A 6,832-nucleotide genomic window follows, 5' to 3' on the forward strand; every position below is an offset into this window, starting at 1 on the left:
TATATTTACATTTATATTATTTATCACCTACTTTTAATTCACATTTCCACTCTGAGTTGACACCTCCTGTTCTGCTTTTTCTCCTCTACAGGTGCTACCAAAATATTTCTGCACAAAACCTTTGGGGTAAGAAAACCAGACATTTACAGCTGTGGGACACAGACCCACTCGAACCCAAATCCCACAGAAATGAACCAGATTTAACTACAAACTTTAAATCCAGGCCAGGGTGGTTGAAGTTTCACTACATTCAGCTATCCCAGGCTAATTTAGCGCTCTCTGTGGCAGCAGCTCTGAAAAAATCACCTGGAAATGAAATCTAGGGCTGTGTGCATCCCTGTGAATCCTGACCTTCCCTGCTGGCCCCTCTGCCCTGAGCCACTGCAGAAACCCCAGGGCAGCGACTCCTGGCTCAGCCCTTCTGAAGGATGAGCCCTGCATTTCCAGGGAAGGCGCTAAATTGGAATTATGTGAACTCATGTTTTGATAAAGGCGCTCCTGTGCTGCAGAGCTCTGACCTGAGCGGTCTCAAGTGCAGGAAATCACCCCAAAATCGCCAGGCTGGGGAGCCAGGAGTGACTGATTTCATCCAAAACCTCAAGGCAGGGGGGAGGAGGGATCACTGCAGCCATCCCAGCGCTCCCTGCATCCCAAAGATACCGAGCTTTCCAGCAGAGCTCTCCTCCAAGGAAACTCGGGAGCAACAAGTTTTTCCCTGGAGAATTCCAGCTGCTGAGCTGCCTGGGGCAGAGGGAAAGGCTGCAGGGCACCAGAGCAAACCCCAGAGAATAATGAGAGGGGCCAGGTGCTTCAGCTCAGCACTTGCAGAGTTTAAACCTCATTTAAAGTTATATTTAAGTCTATAAAAAAGCTGAACAGGAAGGAAAATGTGATACAATGTAAGATAAAATTAAAATTAAAAAATAATCCATCGCCCTGCCCACCAAAATGAGTTTCCAGCACAAAACCAAGCCCTTTGCCCATCCACAGCACAAATTTCCAGTGCTGAGCTCTAAAAACACTCCTAGGCCATCAAGGTGAGGCTTTTTCATTCAGGTTCCCAAACTAAGATGTCATTGTAAGTGGTTTAGAAGCCCAGCAAATTTTAATATCCATGCCAGCGTGTGTGACCAAAGGGATTACCCACAATGGCTCACCTGATTAGTTATACAAATGCCTGCCTTTTTTTTTTTTTCCCCCTTCTTTTTTTTCTTTTTTTCTTTCCCCCTTTTTAATCCAAGACCGTGCAGAATGCCAAGAGGGAGAATGGCCTATGTGCTGGAATGTCTGAGGGCTACAGCCTTGGGATTTATATTCCATGTTGAATTCATTGTTCTCCCTCCTACCCCTGCTGCCCTCTAAAATATGCTGCAGCCATGACAGAAATAAATTAGCCTGAGGTACAGGTCACACCTTCAAGGGCAGGCAGAACTCTGGGTAAAATCAATAGAGGAGATGGGAGTCTCTAACAGCTGAAGCAGAAAGAATGACGCATTGAGGGCTTTACACATCCCCAGACAAAGGCACTTTGGAGAAACCCCGGTCCCTGCTGCCTCGGGAACACAAAGCTCGTTTTTTCAACCACCTGAACCCCAAGAGCAGCTCAGAAAAGCCCCATTTCTATGGAGAATTTGCATCTCGATTTCTTTGCACCCCTGCCCGGGGAAGGGGATTCAGATGCTGAACTCTGGCCCAGGTTGCAACTCTGAAGGCTTTTTTTTTTTTTTTTTGCAGAAAGCAGAATCTGCACTGAACTTCAGCTTAAATTTTTCAGCACTCTCCAGCCTCTCAGGGGATTGCCTCAAACCAAAACACCAAGAACTCCCCTGAACTTTGGTGAACTCCAAAATGAGGAGATGCAGAAATATGTGTTGCACTCATTATTTTAATTTGTGATTTGAAAGCAATTGATAATACATTCAAAACCATTGAGAGCCTCAAACTCAGAATTTCTGAATGCCAGTTCCTCTGAAATCAGGAGACAGAAGATTTACAAGGATTTGGATATGGGAAGATTGAGGCAGGAGTCAAGTGGGTTTTGCTAATGTCCCTGTGGTGGGTTAAGTATTAACTCTCAGAGTGAGGCTCAGAACCTGTTCAGACACTCCACAGATCCCACGGGGTTCCCACCTGCCTTTCCAGGTTCCTAAAAGCTTTGAAGCCTGATTTAAGCTCCCACAATACTTCTAAAAATAGGAGTTAAACTTCTCAGTCCCGCAGGAGTTTCTGAAATTGCTGCCCAGGAGGTTTCTCAATAGACAGAGCTAAAAGCTTTTCTCCTCTCCTGTCCCTCCCAGACTTCTCCAGAGACAATTTTGGCCCAAATGCAGCTGGATCTAAATCCAAATGAACCCTGATTTTCTGCAAAGCCAGCAGGAAAATGTCAAATAAGTAACTTTCCCCTGACCTCCTTGTTTGTTTGCTTTTTTAGAAGCCCCACACAAAGTTAACACGTGTCTTGTGCTTTCATCGTTAGACTCACGCTTCCACCTATGGCAAAATAAATTGTATTTCTACTTACATTTGTGGAGCCTGTGTGGGAAATAGAATTGCTTTCATTTCCAGTGCTACCTGCAAAAATAAAGGGAGGAATTCACCATTAACACCAGGAATTGTCTTTTGCTCACAGTCACTGTCCCATGTTTCAAATGATGCAGCAACACCGGCAACACCTTTTAGGAAAAATCGGGGTCAGTTCAACACCTTGAGGGAAAAGGTTTTATTATGAACTTGTAAAGAGGTTTCCAACTCCTCCATGGCTCCTTCCCTGCAGCAACTTCCATGTGCTCGTCCTGGGGACAGGGAAGGTGGGGAAAGAAGAACATTCTGGATGTTCCCAGGGGCGTTTCCAGCCGCAGGATCCTGGGCAAACATCAGGCAGAAGAGCCCCCAGTGGCTTGTCCTGCTGTTCCCTGGTTCTTCTCAGGGACAAGAGGGAGATGATAATGCACATTTCTGCCTGAGATACCTCAAACACTGCCTGAGGCACCATTTGCAGTTTTCCCCTTACACTTCTGCACTAGACATGAAAAAACACCGTTTTTAATGCCTCCTCCAAAGAGATTCCATGTCCTCATCTAGTGCAGCCTCCTCGAAAATAAATCATCCCTTGTTTTCCCACTTCCCTGTGCTCTCCCATATGGAGAGCCGTGGCCATAAAGGGTCCTTTATCTGCACAGATCCCATTTAGGAATGTGATCTTTCCTAAATCACATTTAGGAATGACCCATCAGCGATACCCCCATGTGGGGGCTGCTTCCCTCACATCCCAGCTGCCTCTCTTTCCCAAGGGATTTAGCCAGGGTGTTTCAGATGGATCTTGACATCCTGATCCTCAAAACGCTCTGAGAAATCCCCATCTTCAAAAAAAAAAAAGGATGTGTGAGCACTGGGAGGTGCCTGAAGTGCTCCAGAATTCCAAGAGCACCAGATTCCTGCTCTGCTCATCCCCACAGCTCAAGGGGATGGGATCCAGCCCACTCCTCTCCTCCTGCTTCCTCCATCCAAATTTCACCTCTGCCTCTTGATTGTGGCTGGGTTCAGATGGAGACATCTCCACTTCAAAGAGCAAAACCATACATGGAACTTCAGAGAGACACATTAAGGTTTTTCCCCCCCCTATTTAAATTGTTCAAAAAAAAAAAAAACAGGATTCAGCACAAAAATGGAAGACAGAAAATGAGGTTAAGCACATTTGCAATGGTTTGCTCCACTCTGGAGGTAAATGAAAGCTTAGAAATGGGTAAATGAAACCTTAGAAAGACCTGGGCCTTTCCAGGAACTGTGGAATTCCCCTCCCTTGGTTTGGAAATAAAGAAGGATTTAAATGCAACCAACAAACAGGAGCAGACTTGCCTTGGGAATACCTGGGTAGGTGGAGGAAGAAATCTATTATCATTTAAGGAAGAAAACAAAGAAGGACAGGAAACCAAATGGTTTATTGGCCAAAATCTGGCTAATCCTCACTTAATGGATCTGAGTATTCCACATCACAGGTGAAAGTCTGGACTCCGTGGACCAAGAGTTTTTTCCACTTTCAACTTTTGCAAACCTACAAATTGCAAAATTTCAACCCTAGGGAGGGAAATTAAATAACTGCAAGATATTTCCTGTCCCAAATGATAATTTTACAGATGAAGTGGGTTTCTACAAGCTGGATTTGTGCAATTTGGATACCTGCAAAGGAACAATGGGGGAGGCCACGTTGTTTGTGCCTGGATGAGGACAATGCTTTGCCTCTCCACGGCCACTGGATCTGGGATAAATCTCAGGCACCAAAAGTCCGTGTTCAAAAGTCAGATGAGGATGTGCAGCTTTGCAGCCTGCCTTTATTCATCTCTCAAAGCACAAGGCATTTCTTTCTCCCATAAATATGCAAAGTGTCTCGCCAAAGACCCTCCCCATTTCCCAGGAAATGGAGGGCTGGAATGCACAGGGGGGAGAGAGCCCCGTGGCCACAGCGTGTCCATCTGCAGCACCACCATCCCCAGCAGGCCCCCAAATCAAAAGGCAAAGACATTTCCCCAGCCTTCCCTCGCCAAAAACCCCCTCGGATCTCAGGGGTGAACCTGGGGAAAGATCAGAGAGCTGCAGCTTTGGGTGTCTGCAGATTCCTTCTGCCTGGCCTGGGCAGGGGGCAGGTAATCCCAGTGGGAACCCAGCAAAACCCACTCCTCCTCTCCCCCTCTGCACAGAGGAGGTTGTGCAGAGCTTGTTTAGCAAAATTCATGGAGTTTGCAAAGGTATTTTCCACTCCTAATCCTCCAGCTAAGAGTTATTCATCATACCTGCTATCCCATTTTTCCCTCCTGAGTTCCTCTGCTTTGGATAACTCCCAGTTTAGAACAGCCAAATAATAAACACACAGCTTTTGAACACAAGGATTTCACATTTGCACGTGTTTAAGTCATTTTGTCAATTTCTACAACTCAATTATCCAAGGCTGTAGTCACTCCTCAAACACACAAACTTAAATCCCAACTTTTGATAAGCCACATAACTATTCCCAAGTATATCCGAGGAGAAAATTTAACACCAGAACCTGCCAAATGTTTCTGGCCCACTTCAAACAATCATTAACTACAGGCAGTTTCTAATTATTTAAGTCCATTTAAGTTCATTTCTTATTCAGTGGTCATTTTGTTCCTTGGCCATTTGGTGTATGCTGAGAAAAATCTCTATTAGGCAGCACAAAGTCTCACAAAAAGAAGAAAAATTCTTTTTCCCACTTCTAAGGTTGAGAATATTTTGAATCCTTGAGAGACAGGAGTTCTAAGTATGCTTTTAAAAGCAAAAAGTAAAAGGCACATAAAAATAGAAAAGCTTAAAAATTCAGCCACTGAGTAAAATTTAGTTATCAACTAAAATTGCTTTCTCTCACCTCTCTGCTAGCAGTTTTGCAATTCCTTTTCCAGAAAGAACTGGAAAATGTATTAAAGGCAAAAAACATCGATGCTGGGACTGGGAACAATCACATGAACAAGCCACAAGATTTGCTTGATAACACAGAGTTTATTATTCAAGAACGAGTCTCATTTTCAGCTCTGAGGCAGAGGGCGGGGAGAGAAAGGGGGGAACAGACTTTTAAAGCACACGCTGGAAGCCCAGGATTGCATTTGTAGGAAAAAAGAAGAAAGAGAAGAAAAAGTAAAGAAAAGAAATCTCTAGCAGCAAGTCGACTTTGCAAAAGTTAAGCTCAGCTCCCAGCAAATTCAGGCTGTTTTCACTTAAACCGAGTTTACCTTCAGCAGAGAGAATGAACAAGCAGAGAACTGCTGAACTTTTTTTTTTTTTTTTCCTTTTTTTTTTTCCCCCAAAAGTCCAGCTCTGCTCAAGATGGGAAGGGATAGAGGAGAGCAGAAACAGGGGAGTTCAAAAGTCACAAAAGCTGCTCGCAAAGTTCCTCTGCGCCCCCTCGTACTGACCTAAGCAGTCTTCGTTTCACAGGTAGCAAAGTTTTGTCTCCTTCTCCAGGGCGAGATTCCCACTGGCAGGAAAGCATCAAAAGAACATTATTTGCACTCCGAGGAGGAGGAGGAGGGAAGGGAAAAGCGCAGCCCAGCCAGGTGCTGTTTCTTCCTGAAAAGTAAATCCGGCATTCTGGAACGAGTTCAAACCTCAGGCTTGACAGGCAGGGGAGCGAAGCTTTTTGCACTGAGCATGCTTCGTCCTGCACTGCCTGCACACTTAATGAACATTACTTCCTTCCCAGTGGTTACTCCGAGCAGAAATCCACACCCCCTCTTTGAGAAGTGAGGAATGCAGCTGAAACCAAAGTCCAGAAAACATGCCCGGCACCCAGACAAGGCCCCACGGATCAATAAACTCAGGTTGTGACCCGCAGGTCAGTTTGTCAAACAGGACATCAGGCTGAGTTTTTTCTACACTTGGTGGAGTTTGCTTTATGCCTCAGCTAATGCTGCTCGCTCCCCAGAGAAAATAAAACTGCGCTGGCTTTTAGAGAATGATTAAATGCTCCAATAACAGATGGGAATTCTCTTTCAAATCTTGTCTTTCCAAACCTGCTTGAAAGTGAGGAAAGAAGTTGTGCTTTTTTTTTTTTTTTATCCCCAGACTAAACTGGGTTCTTGGACTCCTGAACAAAAGCTGTTTGAATTTGTAGTGGGGAAGGAGTATCTGGTGACTTAAAAAAAAAAAACCCAAAAAACAACAACAAAAAAGCTCCTTTTATTTAGTTAGGGTCTAATCCTGTTCCGTTTGCAATCACATGGAGTTTTGTCATTACCTCCAGTGGGAATAGTGCAGGGGTTTTAGATTACAAATGCTTTCAGGCAAGAGCTGTGTCTACTCCAGTGACCTGCACAGGCCAGAC

General features: G+C 44.8%; 1 long non-coding RNA gene across 4 annotated transcripts in view; it reads right to left on the minus strand.

Annotated features, from left to right (window-relative positions):
* Positions 1-6,338, minus strand: part of LOC107214406 — a 131,500-nt gene extending 125,162 nt beyond the window's left edge. For 2 of the 4 annotated variants that reach the window (XR_001524936.3, XR_001524935.3), the window contains exons 1-2: positions 5,925-6,338; positions 2,522-2,571 (exon numbers count right to left, since the gene is read on the minus strand). This is a non-coding gene — a long non-coding RNA (uncharacterized LOC107214406). The remainder of the gene's footprint in view (positions 1-2,521; positions 2,572-5,924) is intronic. The other 2 variants (XR_001524933.3, XR_001524932.3) reach the window with 1 other exon arrangement.
* Positions 6,339-6,832: the final 494 nt, after the last annotated feature.

Source organism: Parus major, chromosome 24 (genome assembly GCF_001522545.3).
Source record: "Parus major isolate Abel chromosome 24, Parus_major1.1, whole genome shotgun sequence".
NCBI classification, from domain to species: domain Eukaryota; kingdom Metazoa; phylum Chordata; class Aves; order Passeriformes; family Paridae; genus Parus; species Parus major.